The sequence below is a fragment of the Rattus norvegicus genome, chromosome 9 (assembly GCF_021556685.1).
Source record: "Rattus norvegicus strain SHRSP/BbbUtx chromosome 9, alternate assembly SHRSP_T2T, whole genome shotgun sequence".
NCBI lineage: Eukaryota > Metazoa > Chordata > Mammalia > Rodentia > Muridae > Rattus > Rattus norvegicus.
In genome coordinates, this window is record NC_141542.1 from 11,681,207 (window position 1) to 11,698,484 (window position 17,278).

The 17,278-nt window shown below is 40.7% G+C and overlaps 1 long non-coding RNA gene and 1 pseudogene across 1 annotated transcript in view; both read right to left on the minus strand.

Moving 5' to 3' along the window:
• The window catches only part of LOC120094624 (uncharacterized), a 174,043-nt gene extending 161,537 nt beyond the window's left edge, over positions 1–12,506 (minus strand). Inside the window, exon 1 of the long non-coding RNA XR_015629323.1 lies at positions 12,381–12,506. This is a non-coding gene — a long non-coding RNA (uncharacterized LOC120094624). The remainder of the gene's footprint in view (positions 1–12,380) is intronic.
• A 3,739-nt stretch (positions 12,507–16,245) lies between these two features.
• Gosr1-ps1 (golgi SNAP receptor complex member 1, pseudogene 1) lies at positions 16,246–16,767 on the minus strand (annotated as a pseudogene).
• Between the last annotated feature and the right edge of the window lie 511 nt (positions 16,768–17,278).

Sequence of the window (17,278 nt, forward strand, 5' to 3'; positions counted from 1 at the left end):
GTCACATGTTATCTAGAATGACTCCATCCAGATTACCAGCTTTATGTCAACTTTCTGTTACCAATATTATACCATTTTAACCATATCCAAATAACTTGAAAGCCAATAGTCCATAACCAAGGCAAGTAGAGCATATTTATACATTTAAAACCAATGAGAAACAAAATTGAAGTGGCTACACATGTCTTTAATATTTAGACCAAACACCATTTTTACCTTTTTAGCTATGATTTTAAGAGAAGCACCTTGTCACCTGTTGAGTCAAATACTAAGTCAAAGATTTTCTAAGAGAAACAGCCATCAGTTTCAGTACCATGGAAGCTGTGAAGCTCCTGGTGCCTTAGGATCGGCTAGTGTAGACGCTTAGCCTCTGGGCAGCTTCTCCAGCTAATCTAGACACCTGGCTCCAGGCACAGGGGTCCAAAGACCTGATTGAAACTGTTGTTTATTCATTTGTTCCCTTTTGAAACGAGTTAAAACCAAGTCAAGGTGTGCACGACCAGCAGATAAAGTTTTTACCATTTTTTCTTTTGAACATGAAACATAAAACATTTAAACAACCAGAAACAAAAACCACAGACATACACTGACAGACATGGGGACATCCTGGTGCACCAGAGACAAACAATAGACAAAGAGGGAAAAAACCAGATGGTGTTCACGGTGACTATCTACTCGAGTGGAGTCGATATGGGCGATGGATTGTCTCAATTCCTGGACTAGTCCACCAATGTGTTGAAACCCAATTCCTGTAAGATACTTAGATATATTATCTGAGCAGAACGACTGACATTCGCCAATGGTATGGAAATGAAACAGCCCTGAATATTTTTACTCACAACCCAATTACATTAACTCCATCAGGCTGTGCACAGGCACTAAGATGTCATTTTCTTTGATTCTCCTGAATAAATTTTCAGGCGGTCTGCTTCTATCAAATCTGATCAGAATGACTCTGTAAAGCTGGGTATAAAATTAACTCAAATAAATCAGTAGCCTTCCTCAAAACAAAAGAGAAGCAAGCCGAGAAAGAAATTAGGGAAATGACACCCTTCATAATAGACCCAAATAATATGAAGTGCCACGGTGTGACTGTAACCAAGCAAGTAAAAGATCTGTACAATAAGAACTTCAAGACTCTGAAGAAAGAAATTGAAGAAGTCCTCAGGAGATAGAAAGATCTCCCATGCTCATGGGTTGGCAGGATTAATATAGTAAAAATGACCATTTTACCAAAAGAGATCTACAGATTCAATGCAATCCCCATCAAAATACCAATCCAATTCTTCAAAGAGTTAGACAGAACAATTTGCAAATTCATCTGGAATAACAAAAAACCCAGGATAGCTAAAACTATCCTCAACAATACAAGGACTTCAGGGGGAATCACTATCCCTGAACTCAAGCAGTATTACAGAGCAATAGTGATAAAAACTGCATGGCATTGGTACAGAGACAGACAGATAGACCAATGGAACAGAATTGAAGACCCAGAAATGAACCCACACACCTATGGGCACTTGATTTTTGACAAAGGAGCCAAAACCATCAAATGGAAAAAAGATAGCATTTTCAGCAAATGGTGCTGGTTCAACTGGAGGTCAACATGTAGAAGAATGCAGATCGATCCATGCTTATCACCCTGTACAAAGCTTAAGTCCAAGTGGATCAAGGACCTCCACATCAAACCAGATACACTCAAACTAATAGAAGAAAAACTAGGGAAGCATCTGGAACACATGGGCACTGGAAAAAATTTCCTGAACAAAACACCAATGGCTTATGCTCTAAGATCAACAATCGACAAATGGGACCTCATAAAACTGCACAGCTTCTGTAAGGCAAAGGACACTGTGGTTAGGACAAAACCGCAACCATCAGATTGGGAAAAGATCTTTACCAGTCCTACAACAGATAGAGGACTTATATCCAAAATATACAAAGAACTCAAGAAGTTAGACCGCAGGGAGACAAATAACCATATTAAAAAATGGGGTTCAGAGCTAAACAAAGAATTCACAGCTGAGGAATGCCAAATGGCTGAGAAACACCTAAAGAAATGTTCAACATCTTTAGTCATAAGGGAAATGCAAATCAAAACAACCCTGAGATTTCACCTCACACCAGTGAGAATGGCTAAGATCAAAAACTCAGGTGACAGCAGATGCTGGCGAGGATGCGGAGAAAGAGGAACACTCCTCCATTGTTGGTGGGATTGCAGACTGGTACAACCATTCTGGAAATCAGTCTGGAGGTTCCTCAGAAAATTGGACATTGAACTGCCTGAGGATCCAGCTATAACACTCTTGGGCATATACCCACAAGATGCCCCAACATATAAAAAAGACACGTGCTCCACTATGTTCATCACAGCCTTATTTATAATAGCCAGAAGCTGGAAAGAACCCAGGAGATCTTCCTGGATGCTGCCGCCGCAGAGAGATCGTAGGCAGCGCCCCACGAGCAAACTAGAGCCTCAGGACCACAGGTAAGACCAACTTTTCTGCTGCAAGAGACCTGCCTGGTGGACTCAGGACACACAGAGGCAAAATTCCTCTAGGACCGGGCACTTCCTGTGTTTACCGGGAGTCCCAAACCCGGGGACCCCGGCCCGCAGCAGCTCTCTGCTCTCAAACCCCGTGGGAGAGAGACCTCACCGCCTGGTCAGGTGGGCACTCCTGAGGCTGCAGAGCGGAAGAGACCACCAACACTGCCCGCCGCTGCCCACATCCCCGGCCCAAGAGGAAACTGTATACGGCCTCTGGGTTCCCGTGGGGGAGGGCCCAGGAGTGGCAGGACCCCTGTGCCTGAGACACCGCTGGAATCTGAGGGGACATACTGGATAAAGAGTTCTCTGCACCTAAATCCCGTGGGAGGGAGAGCTAAACCTTCAGAGAGGCAGGCACGCCTGGGAAACCAGAAGAGACTGCACTCTGCACACATCTCGGTCGCCAGAGGAAAACACCAAACGCCATCTGGAACCCTGGTGCACGGAAGCTCCCGGAATGGGCGGCGCAGATCTTCCTGGTTGCTGCCGCCGCAGAGAGCTCGTAAGCAACACCCCACGAGCAAACTTGAGCCTCTGAACCAGAGGTAAGACCAACTTTTCTGCTGCAAGTGACCTGCCTGGTGAACTCAAGACACAGGCCCACAGGAACAGCTGAAGATCTGTAGAGAGGGAAAACTACACGCCCAAAAGCAGAACACTCTGTCCCCATAACTGGCTGAAAGAAAACAGGAAAACAGGTCTAAAGCACTCCTGACACACAGGCTTATAGGACAGTCTAACCACTGTCAGAAATAGCAGAACAAAGTAACACTAGAGATAATCTGATGGCGAGAGGCAAGCACAGGAACCCAAGCAACAGAAACCAAGACTACATGGCATCATTGGAGCCCAATTCTCCCACCAAAGCAAACACTGAATATCTAAACATACCAGAAAAGCAAGATCTAGTTCAAAATCATATTTGATCATGATGCTGGAGGACTTCAAGAAAGACGTGAAGAACTCCCGTAGAGAACAAGTAGAAGCCTACAGAGAGGAATCGCAAAAGTCCCTGAAAGAATTCCAGGAAATCATAAATAAACATGTAGAAGCCCATAGAGAGGAGTCACAAAACTCCCTGAAAGAATTCCAGGAAATCATAAATAAACAAGTAGAGGCCCATAGAGAGGAGTCACAAAACTCCCTGAAAGAATTCCAGGAAAACACAATCAAACAGTTGAAGGAATTGAAAATGGAAATAGAAGCAATCAAGAAAGAACACATGGAAACAACCCTGGTTATAGAAAACCAAAAGAAGACACAAGGAGCTGTAGATATGAGCTTCACCAACAGAATACAAGAGATGGAAGAGAGAATCTCAGGAGCAGAAGATTCCAGAGAAATCATTGACTCAACTGTCAAAGATAATGTAAAGCGGAAAAAGCTACTGGTCCAAAACATACAGGAAATCCAGGACTCAATGAGAAGATCAAACCTAAGGATAATAGGTATAGAAGAGAGTGAAGACTCCCAGCTCAAAGGACTAGTAAATATCTTCAACAAAATCATAGAAGAAAACTTCCCTAACCTAAAAAAAGAGATACCCATAGGCATACATGAAACCTACAGAACTCCAAATAGATTGGACCAGAAAAGAAACACCTCCCGTCACATAATAGTCAAAACACCAAACGCACAAAATAAAGAAAGAATATTAAAAGCATAAGGGAAAAAGGTCAAGTAACATATAAAGGCAGACCTATCAGAATTACACCAGACTTTTCGTCAGAAACTATGAAAGCCAGAAGATCCTGGACAGATGTCATACAGACCCTAAGAGAACACAAATGCCAGCCCAGGTTACTGTATCCTGCAAAACTCTCAATTAACATAGATGGAGGAACCACGATATTCCATGACAAAACCAAATTTACACAATATCTTTCTACAAATCCAGCACTACAAAGGATAATAAATGGTAAAGCCCAACAGAAGGAGGCAAGCTATACCCTAGAAGAAACAAGAAACTAATCGTCTTGGCAACAAAACAAAGAGAAGAGAAATACACAAACATAACCTCACATCCAAATATGAATATAACAGGAAGCAATAATCATGATTCCTTAATATCTCTCAATATCAATGGCCTCAACTCCCCAATAAAAAGACATGGATTAACAAACTGGATACGCAACGAGGACCATGCATTCTGCTGCCTACAGGAAACACACCTCAGAGACAAAGACAGACACTACCTCAGAGTGAAAGGCTGGAATACAACTTTCCAAGCAAACAGTCAGAAGAAGCAAGCTGGAGTAGCCATTCTAATATCAAATAAAATCAATTTTCAACTAAAATTCATCAAAAAAGATGAGGAAGGACACTTCATATTCATCAAAGGAAAAATACATCAAGATGAACTCTCAATCCTAAATATCTATGCCCCAAATACAAGGACACCTACATACGTAAAAGAAACCTTACTAAAGCTCAAAACACTCATTGCACCTCACACAATAATAGTAGGAGACTTCAACACCCCACTCTCATCAATGAACAGATCATGGAAACAGAAATTAAACAGAGACATAGACAGACTGAGAGAAGTCATGAGCCAAATGGACTTAACAGATATTTATAGAACATTCTACCCTAAAGCAAAAGGATATACCTTCTTCTCAGCTCCTCATGGTACTTTCTCCAAAATTGACCATATAATTGGTCAAAAAACGGGCCTCAACAGGTACAGAAAGATAGAAATAATCCCATGCGTGCTATCAGACCACCACGGCCTAAAACTGGTCTTCAACAACAATAAGGGAAGAATGCCCACATATATGTGGAAATTGAACAATGATCTACTCAATGATAACCTGGTCAAGGAAGAAATAAAGAAAGAAATTAAAGACTTTTTAGAATTTAATGAAAATGAAGGTACAACGTACCCAAACTTATGGGACACAATGAAAGCTGTGCTAAAAGGAAAACTCATAGCGCTGAGTGCCTGCAGAAAGAAACAGGAAAGAGCATATGTCAGCAGCTTGACAGCACACCTAAAAGCTCTAGAACAAAAAGAAGCAAATGCACCTAGGAGGAGTAGAAGGCAGGAAATAATCAAACTCAGAGCTGAAATCAACCAAGTAGAAACAAAAAGGACCATAGAAAGAATCAACAGAACCAAAAGTTGGTTCTTTGAGAAAATCAACAAGATAGATAAACCCTTAGCCAGACTAACGAGAGGACACAGAGAGTGTATCCAAATTAACAAAATCAGAAATGAAAATGGAGTCATAACTACAGATTCAGAGGAAATTCAAAAAATCATCAGATCTTACTATAAAAGCCTATATTCAACAAAACTTGAAAATCTGCAGGAAATGGACAATTTCCTAGACAGATACCAGATACCGAAGTTAAATCAGGAACAGTTAAACTAGTTAAACAACCCCATAACTCCTAAGGAAATAGAAGCAGTGATTAAAGGTCTCCCAACAAAAAAGAGCCCAGGTCCAGACGGGTTTAGTGCAGAATTCTATCAAACCTTCATAGAAGACCTCGTACCAATATTATCCCAACCATTCCACAAAATTGAAACAGATGGAGCACTACCGAATTCCTTCTACGAAGCCACAATTACTCTTATACCTAAACCACACAAAGACCCAACAAAGAAAGAGAACTTCAGACCAATTTCCCTTATGAATATCGGCGCAAAAATACTCAATAAAATTCTGGCAAACCGAATCCAAGAGCACATCAAAACAATCATCCATCATGATCAAGTAGCCTTCACCCCAGGTATGCAGGGATGGTTTAATATACAGAAAATCATCAACATAATCCACTACATAAACAAACTGAAAGATAAAAACCACATGATCATTTCATTAGAAGCTGAGAAAGCATTTGACAAAATTCAACACCCCTTCATGATAAAAGTCCTGGAAAGAATAGGAATTCAAGGCCCATACCTAAACATAGTAAAAGCCATATACAGCAAACCAGTTGCTAACATTAAACTAAATGGAGAGAAACTTGAAGCAATCCCACTAAAATCAGGGACTAGACAAGGCTGCCCACTCTCTCCCTACTTATTCAATATAGTTCTTGAACTTCTAGCCAGAGCAATCAGACAACAAAAGGAGTTCAAGGGGATACAGATTGGAAAAGAAGAAGTCAAAATATCACTATGTGCAGATGATATGAGAGTATATTTAAGTGATCCCAAAAGTTCCACCAGAGAACTACTAAAGCTGATAAACATCTTCAGCGAAGTGGCTGGGTATAAAATTAACTCAAATAAATCAGTAGCCTTCCTCTACACAAAAGAGAAGCAAGCCGAGAAAGAAATTAGGGAAATGACACCCTTCATAATAGACCCAAATAATATGAAGTACCACGGTGTGACTGTAACCAAGCAAGTAAAAGATCTGTACAATAAGAACTTCAAGACTCTGAAGAAAGAAATTGAAGAAGTCCTCAGGAGATAGAAAGATCTCCCATGCTCATGGGTTGGCAGGATTAATATAGTAAAAATGACCATTTTACCAAAAGAGATCTACAGATTCAATGCAATCCCCATCAAAATACCAATCCAATTCTTCAAAGAGTTAGACAGAACAATTTGCAAATTCATCTGGAATAACAAAAAACCCAGGATAGCTAAAACTATCCTCAACAATACAAGGACTTCAGGGGGAATCACTATCCCTGAACTCAAGCAGTATTACAGAGCAATAGTGATAAAAACTGCATGGCATTGGTACAGAGACAGACAGATAGACCAATGGAACAGAATTGAAGACCCAGAAATGAACCCACACACCTATGGGCACTTGATTTTTGACAAAGGAGCCAAAACCATCCAATGGAAAAAAGATAGCATTTTCAGCAAATGGTGCTGGTTCAACTGGAGGTCAACATGTAGAAGGATGCAGATCGATCCATGCTTATCACCCTGTACAAAGCTTAAGTCCAAGTGGATCAAGGACCTCCACATCAAACCAGATACACTCAAACTAATGGAAGAAAAACTAGGGAAGCATCTGGAACACATGGGCACTGGAAAAAATTTCCTGAACAAAACACCAATGGCTTATGCTCTAAGATCAACAATCGACAAATGGGATCTCATAAAACTGCACAGCTTCTGTGAGTCAAAGGACACTGTGGTTAGGACAAAACAGCAACCAACAGATTGGGAAAAGATCTTTACCAATCCTACAACAGATAGAGGACTTATATCCAAAATATACAAAGAACTCAAGAAGTTAGACCGCAGGGAGACAAATAACCCTATTAAAAAATGGGGTTCAGAGCTAAACAAAGAATTCACAGCTGAGGAATGCCAAATGGCTGAGAAACACCTAAAGAAATGTTCAACATCTTTAGTCATAAGGGAAATGCAAATCAAAACAACCCTGAGATTTCACCTCACACCAGTGAGAATGGCTAAGATCAAAAACTCAGGTGACAGCAGATGCTGGTGAGGATGCGGAGAAAGAGGAACACTCCTCCATTGTTGGTGGGATTGCAGACTGGTACAACCATTCTGGAAATCAGTCTGGAGGTTCCTCAGAAAATTGGACATTGAACTGCCTGAGGATCCAGCTATACCTCACTTGGGCATATACCCACAAGATGCCCCAACATATAAAAAAGACACATGCTCCACTATGGTCATTGCAGCCTTATTTATAATAGCCAGAAGCTGGAAAGAACCCAGATGCCCTTCAACAGAGGAATGGATACAGAAAATGTGGTACATCTACACAATGGAATATTACTCAGCTATCAAAAACAATGACTTTATGAAATTCGTAGGCAAATGGTTGGAACTGGAAAATATCATCCTGAGTGAGGTAATCCAATCACAGCTAAACACACATGGTATGCACTCATTGATAAGTGGTTATTAGCCCAAATGCATGAATTACGCTAGATGCCTAGAACAAATGAAACTCAAGAAGGTTGATCAAAATGTGAATGCTTCGCTCCTTCTTTAAAAGGGGAACAAGAATACCCTTGGCAGGGAATAGAGAGGCAAAGATTAAAACAGACACAGAAGGAACACCCATTCAGAGCCTGCCCCACATGTGGCCCATACATATACAGCCACCCAATTAGACAAGATGGATGAAGCAAAAAAGTGCAGGCCGACAGGAGCCGGATGTAGATCGCTCCTTAGAGACACAGCCAGAATACAGCAAATACAGAGGCGAATGCCAGCAGCAAACCACTGAATTGAGAATAGGACCCCCGTTGAAGGAATCAGAGAAAGAACTGGAAGAGCTTGAAGGGGCTCGAGACCCCATATGTACAACAATGCCAAGCAACCAGAGCTTCCAGGGACTAAGCCACTACCTAAAGACTATACATGGACCGACCCTGGACTCTGACCTCATAGGTAGCAATGGATATCCTAGTAAGAGCACCAGTGGAAAGGGAAGCCCTGGGTCCTGCTAAGACTGAACCCCCAGTGAACTAGATTGTTGGGGGGAGGGCGGCAATTGGGGGAGGATGGGGAGGGGAACACCCATAAAGAAGGGGAGGGGAAGGGATTAGGGGGATGTTTGCCCAGAAACCGGGAAATGGAATAACACTCGAAATGTATATAAGAAATACTCAAGTTAATAATAATAAAAAAAAAAAAAAAAGAGCTCCCTGAACCACACCAGATGTACTGTATATTCAAAGTCACTGTTGCCATTCACATTTGGTCCCCCTATTTTCTACATGTTATGAAAGTCTGAAATATAGTTCTGACTATAGACTACACTAGAAAAGTTGGCAACTACCTTTAACAGGTGTACAGTCTGTCAGTCATATGCTCTGGAGGAGATCACTTTCCCACATTAGAATGGGAGTTGTGAAATGACATACAAAGCCATTGTTGTTACATGTTCTTCATGCCTGCCAATAACTTTAATATTTTACAAAGTTTGATTTTGCTCAATCCTTGTCTCATAATGTCAACAACCTGTAATCTTTTTGTCTTCATCATTTTTATGGATCCTTCTTTTCATATAGGCACAATGAATTGCAAGAATGAAATAGCATCACAATAATGAAAAATTAAAAAACAGAGAATTAAAATAAAAAACATAATTATTTACCTCAATGCCTTGGGAATAACAGAAATAAACAATGCCTAAAAGAGTAGAGGGGAAAAAATAATCAAAATCAGAGAAGAAATTAATGAAATAAAAAGAAAAATAGATCTCCCCTATAACTCATCTGACAATTCCTTGGTATGTGGACACAGACATGAATATATGTATAAAGGAATATATGTGTGGGTGTATATATATACATATATACATATATAAACAAAACCTACACCATAAGGGATTATTCTAATTTGAGATATATCTTCTTTTTCTTGTGTTGTAGGTCACAGGTGTTCTAGAAATTCCTAAAATAAGACAAGTTACTGCCATTACTCTTGGTTCCCACTATAACTGATGATAAGACCCCATTGCTGAAAACACCATGTACATCATTCACAGGACATGGAGAAATCAAGCTGGTACTAACCAAGAATATTCTTCCCTGGTACTTTAGTGCAATTCTCAGACTTCATCAGAAAAATGTCTTTGTACAGTGGACAGTAGGTAACACAGACATTTACAACTGGTTAAAGAGCAGAGGAAAAGTGACTGTGGATGGCTCAGCCACAAATGGAGCAGCTATATAAGGTAAACATCCGTTCAAAACCCAGCAACCATTATGATACAGAGGCCAAAAAGACGGTAAGAGACAAAAAGCAAACAAACAACTCCAGACAAAACACGAAGTCACAGTGACTGTAGTTGCTACACAAGACTTGCACAAAATCAAGCCAGTCAATATTCAAACATGGAATGGGAAGGGATTCACAAGCTCCCACCCCTAACAGAAGATCTCCGGAAAGTTGATTGTATCTGGGGAAAGAATGTCAGTTTTCCTTAAGGGTCTGGATCCTGGTAACTCAACCATGCTCCAGTACATGGAGAGCACAAATTTTAGTTAACGAGATATAAAATTAAAAAATTTTAAAGGGAAAATATAAAGCCAATAAAAAAAGGAAAAGGAAATTGACAGGAATTAATAGACCTAGATATTAAAGAGAAAGGAAAAAAGGATACATTACAATATGGTTATGACCTCATGGCAGTTATGGCTACCTCAGTGAGTCTACACAAACCTGGGTCCATCAACAATCAGGTATTAGGCTAGATATTGACAGAGTCTGAGGAAGGGCAGTCATTATCTTTAGTTGTACACCCACGAAGGTAGCCACCAAGTAGTAATGGAGTTCCAAAGCCATGATCACACAGATGATCCTGGTTAAACTCAGCAAATCTTTAAAAAAATGATAAATGATATAAAGTTTGAAAGGGAATTATAGGGAGGTTGGTTTGCAAATAAGAGTGGGAGGGACACTAGAGAGGGTGAGGTTAGAATAATCAGAATGTACTTTATAAATGTATGAAATTGTCAAATAGTTCATTTTTTATTTAGATGTTTAATTTATTAAATTATATAACAAATTTTCTCTATACAGTCAGAAAATGCACATTTAGATGAAAACAAAAATTAAGTAAAAATACAATAATATTGGTTCTAAGATGCTATTTTAAAAGCAAAATTTAGAAAGTGCATTTGGAAAATAATAGATTTTTAAAAATCTGTATTGGCATTTTTCATGAGGAACCGTTTTCCATTGGAATAAAGTATGATCAGAACTGATCCCACCCACCCACCCTGAACCTCATCACTAAGAGCTACTAGGGTGTGGTACAGATATTTTGGTAGTTTGATTTTAAATCAGATTGAAAAAAATTCTTTAAACATGGCTCAACTTTCCCAGCTTCTTACCAAATTATCATGCTTAGTCCTTGTTTCTTTTCCCCGATTCCCTCTGAGAAAGGGGCATGTGGGCACACAAGGGAATGAGGGAATTTGGGACCACAGTGGGAAATGTTACATCTTTTTGAAGATCAGGCCAAATAATGCCCTTTACTGTGAAATGAGAACAGCACACAATCTGTCATTTGAGTAGTTTTGTTTGCCACAAATGAGTTGGCCATAGCCATGTATCCCAACCACTGAATATTACAAGTTCAAAAGCTCAATGAAGTTCCAAAACTCTTATCTAGTTAATGACAGATATGTATTAGAAGTTGGGAAGGCTAGACCCATTCTTAAAAGCCACCCCCTCGGGCTGAGATCATCAGCAAGAAGACAGGACAGTAATGTGGTGAAGGCCAAGGTGCCTCAACTCCACAGGGCCCACAGTGCTTCAGAGCAGCGAGCATGCTTTCTACTCATATATCCACACCCCAGCAAATAGCACTCAGCTATCTGGTTCCAGGTACAAAAGTGTCCTCACGAGCATCTCTTCCTCACCTTGTCCCCACACCTTGTCTGATCTGAGTACCAGGAAGAAGCAAGAAGACATTCTCAATAAAAGTAAATGTTGATATCAAGGAGAAGGGAAAAATAAAAAATGACCAGGGTAGGAGGCAGAGGATCCTTCTGCATTGGCTTGTGGCTCTCAGTAACAAAGTACTCCACATTTTCACTAAGTCACTAGGACACATACAGAAAATGTAGAAATTTACTGTTTAAAGCCAGGGTTGGTGGTATATATACATCAGATAGCAGTCCAAAGGTCTCAGGAATCTAAGGCAGGAGTTCAAGGCCAGCCAGGTCTAAACAGTGAGATGCTCTCAAGCTAGGGCAGACAAACACATTTGGATTTTTCTGCTGTTTCTTTCTATTTTTCATATCTTTTAGTGAAGTGGGGAGTTTTGAACAGTTACTAAAAATATATTTTTATAAAAACTGTAAAAACTATGGCTACAGGAGCAACAGTTCACTGGGATCATAGATAAAACAATCCTCTTACCTCAGGCTCTGATAAGAAATTCTTCACTGCCAACGCCTAAGCCTGATAACTGGGTAAGCCCAAAATAGGAGAAACAAACTAGAAAAGATATTGACTGTCATAAAACTGAAGTTCCAACTGGCAATCACAGGGTCCTGTAGAGGGCGGAACCGGAAAGGGCAGAACCGGAAGGGGAGGAGCAGCCTTTCCTCTAGGGCATCACAGTGGGAGGTCAGACTCCTGACTCCAGCATCTTCAGCTAGCATTCCTTGAAAGAACTGATTTACTCTCAAAAAGAAAACAAGCAGCATACTCATTCATCTGAGGATAGCCTCCTGGGCGGCCCATCTGCTGCCAGCTGCTGTCCTGTGCTGGCAGTGGAGCAGGGCCAGGTCTTAGCTTGTGCTCACTCGTCAACTTTAGTGAACGAAAACGCAATCAAACCAAGAGAAAAGACTGCTTGTATATTTAAATAAATAACTTCATTTATGATACTTCAGATTTTATATATGCCCACTATACAACAACCAAAGTCCCATAATATCTTGCTGAGGCACAACTGCTAATCAAGGCCCTTTGGAAAAAAAAGATCAAAGATAATGAAGTGTCAGGAAGAGAAATTCTGTTCTCTCTAAAAGATAATTTAACAAATGAACTTCCCTGACTCTTTAAGGTCTATAGAGGGAAATTTAATTTCCTTTTAAGGGCATGCCCAGTCATCAAACTGATTAACGCATATTTAGAAAAATAAACCCTATAATTAAGAAAAGTATATCAAATGCCTATCGTACCCTAAATGTACTAACACTTCAACAGCAGAATGTCAAACCTGTCAGTCAGTCCCAGACTGGGTGTCAGTCTATCCATGAGCAGTAAGTGAACCAAAATGGCCCAGAGGCACCACCCCACACCACAGAAAGGTGAAGAGCTACCCTGTAATATACTCTCACTGCCCAGGGACAGTGTGCTAGAGGACATTCCCAGGGAACACAGTTGCTTTCTTGGTGAGCAAAGATGTCGGAGTCTTTAAAATATCTGCGAGTTGAGTAAGACAAGTTATCAATTTATAGATGCTGAGAAATGGCTAACCCTGAAAAGCATTCACAATTCTGTCACTGTCCAAAGTAATAGATATGTGCAGATAGGAGTTACCAGCCCCTTCAGTAGTCATCCTGTGGCCTGGAAGTAGGAAGAAGCCTAACAGAGGAGGAAGGGATAGATCTGCACAGGCCAAGGGTACTGTAGCATCAGGCTGCAGTGCTAACCCTTGCTCTAGACTGCATGACACTGACAGATGGAAAGACCTGGAGAGCCACCCTCACTGTCATCTTACATTGGCTCATAAGCAGACCTCACTGAGAATCAAGTTCCTCCCTCAGCTCCTAGTATTAAACTTCACATGATATGAGACCACTAGGGGCAATGACAGGGGCTGTGTGGAAATGCAATTTTATCATGTACAAGCAAATATTAGCCCAATGGAAGAAATAATGAAGCAATGACCAGTTCCTTCGCAAGGTCTGCAATTCTGACATGCTGGTGGTGCTACAGCTGACCCAGGGCTCACAACTGAAACAGAAAAGAGATACCCTTGCTACAGCATTCTTCATTTCAGACCACCTCAAACATGAGACTGGCCTACCAATATCTTACAGAATCTGTGGGAAATGGAATTTTTCTTGACTGCCAGGAGTTAAGGACGCAGAATAAAATATAGATCACAGAGTATCAGCAAAAAACAGTTGATTTCTCATCAGAGGTGTTAAATAAAAGGACAAGAATTATTTTTATTCACATCCAATCTCAAGGCTGAAAGTGAAGCCATCTTTGAATGTACAGAGCCTGGTGCTGTGAGGAGTCCAGCTATGAGTCCAGCTGGTCATCTGGCTTTAGCAGTCACTAAAGCCCAGGTTCTCACCTTCTCCTTCCTTACTTCCTAGGGAAGCACAAGCAGCTGAAATCTTTTGTTGTTTTTAAAATTAAAAACAGAGTAATGAGTACTAGAAAAGGTAAAGAATACTGCCATTAGGACAAAACGGCAACCAACAGATTGGAAAAGATCTTTACCAGTCCTAGAGGGCTAATATCTAACATATACAACGAATTCAAGAAGTTAGACTCCAGAGAATCAAACAACCCTTTCAAAAAATGGGGTACAGAGCTAAACAAAGAATTCTCAACTGAGGAGTATCTAATATCCATGATGCACCTAAAGAAATGTTCAACATCCTCAGTCATCAGGGAAATGCAAATCAAAACAAACTGAGATTCCACCTCACACCAGTCAGAATGGCTAAGGTCTAAAACTCAGGTGACAACAGATGCTGGTGAGGATGTGGAGAAAGAAGAACACTCCTCCACTGTTGGTGGGATTGCAAACTGGTACAACCACACTGGAAATCAGTCTGGAGGTTCCTCACAAAATTGGACATAGTACTACCTGAGGACCCAGATATACCTCTCCTGGGCATATACCCAAATGATGCTCCAACATATAACAAGGACACATGTTCTGCTATGTTCATGGCAGCCTTATTTATAATGGCCAGAAGCTAGAAAGAACCCAGATGCCCTTCAACAGAGGAATAGATACAGAAAATGTGGTACATTTACACAATGGCGTACTATCAAAAACAACAACTTCATAAAATTCATAGTCAAATGGACAGAACTAGAAAATATCATTCTGAGTGAGGTAACCCAATCACAAAAGAACACTCATGGTATGCACTCACTGATAAGTGAATATTAGCCCAAAAGCTTGAATTACCCAAGATACAATCTACATGAAGCTCAAGAAAAAGGACGGCCAAAGTGCAGATGTTTCAGTTTTTCTTAGAAGAGGGAACAAAAATATTCATAGGGGGGATATGGAGACAAATGTTGCAGCAGAGACTGAAGGAAAGGCCATCCAGAGACTGCCCCACCTGGGGATCCAGCCAATGTACACACAGTCACAAAACCCAGACAATATTGCTGATGCCAAGAAGTGCATGCTGACAGGAGCCTGATATAGCTGTCTCCTGAGAGGCTCTGCCTGAGCATGACAAATACAGAGGCAAATGCTAGCAGCAAACCATTGAACTAAGAACAGGGTCCCCATTGGAGGAGCTGAAGAGGTTTGCAACCCCACAGGAACAACAACAGTCAACCAGAGCTCCCAGGGACTAAACCACCATCCAAAGGGTATACATGGACAGACCCATGGCTTCAATTGTATATGTAGCAGAGGATGGCCTTGTTGGGGGCACCAATGGAAAGAGAAGCCCTTGGTCCTGCCAAGGCTGGAGCCCCCATTATAGGGGAGTGTCAGGGTGGGGATATGGGAAGGGGTGGGTGGATGGGTAGGGGAAAACCCTCATAGAAGTGGGAGGTGAGATGAGATAGGGTTTTATGGATGGGAAACTGGGAAAGGGGATAACATTTGAAATGTAAATTTTTAAAAATCCAATATATAAATAAATAAATAAATAAATAAATAAATAAATAAATAAATAAATAAATAAATAAGAAAATATAGCACAAAAAAAACTAAAGACTATACATGGACTGACCCTGGACTCTGACCTCATAGGTAGCAATGAATATCCTAGTAAGATCACCAGTGTAAGTGAAAGCCCTTGGTCCTGCTAAGACTGAACCCCCAGTGAACGTGATTGTTGGGGGGAGGGCGGCAATGGGGGGAGGGTGGGGAGGGGAACACCCATAAAGAAGGGGAGGGGGAGGGATTAGGGGGATGTTTGCCTGGAAACCGGGAAAGGGAACAACATTCGAAATGTAAATAAGAAATACTCAAGTTAAAAAAAAAAAAAAAAAAAAAAAAACCTGTGGCTTCATCTCAGTCCGAAGAGGTCAGAGCCATGTGTAGTTTAGAATTCACCTGCTTTCAAAGGTGGTCATGTTCTTTCAGAAACAGTTCGTTTCTCGTGTTGTTTACTCCAGACCCACGTTTATATGACTCAGTATCTTTTCATACTGATCCCATGAGATTCTCCTTTTCCTGTATTGCCATAAAGTTTGCTTTGGTTTTATGGAATTCATGCGTATAATCCTGCAGAAGGTCTCTGTGTCACTGCAGCGTGTGTATCAGGGCTGCGTTCAGTAAGGGCACCCCTGCACTCACTGTGGGTATACTCTGCCATTTTATCATTTACTCCCGTAAGCCTTGTCAAAAGCTGTTCAATTTCAACTGCCGTTGTCTCAAGCATTCTTTCTGTCTTGACTTAATCCATTTAATGGGGGGAGGTGGTGTCAGAACTATACCTATTGTGGCCTCCATCGTGGCACTGCTGTGACTGTAGCTTATACATAGTTTACTGAAGGGAACTAGTTTAAAGTCAAGTTCATTTTCCAGCTCTCAAGCTTGCTTCCTAAGATCTTCCCACTAATTGCTGGTTCCTGTAGCCATTTTTGTTGCCCAACATTTGCACAGGCAAATAGTTCAATTTTTTAAAGGAACAATTATTTTTGCCTTTTTTTTGTTTTGCTTAGTATTTTATCTTATTTTGATTTTGTAAATAGGACAATTTTTGTAGCTCAGGATGGCCTCAAATTGGAGTCTTGTTCAGCCTCTCAAGCCTTCAAATTTTACATGTGAGCTACAACCATTGTATAAATATTGCTAATATTTCATTAATCTCTTTTGTTTTCTGAGTGGTAGTCTCACTGTTGCTGTTGTCTGAAAGCAGATTTTACTATGTAACTTGGTTTAGCCTTGAACTTACTATGTGAGGTTTGTCTTCAAATTCCATCTCCCCTTCCTCAGTATTCTGAGTGCTGGGCGTGTAGGCGAGCGCTGCCAAACCGAACTCTCTTCTACAGGACAGTACTTTGACTCATTCAAGACCAATTCGGAAATCAGGACCACTTAGATGCAGTAAACATTACAGACACTGGTAAAAGAAAATTTGTCTCCATGT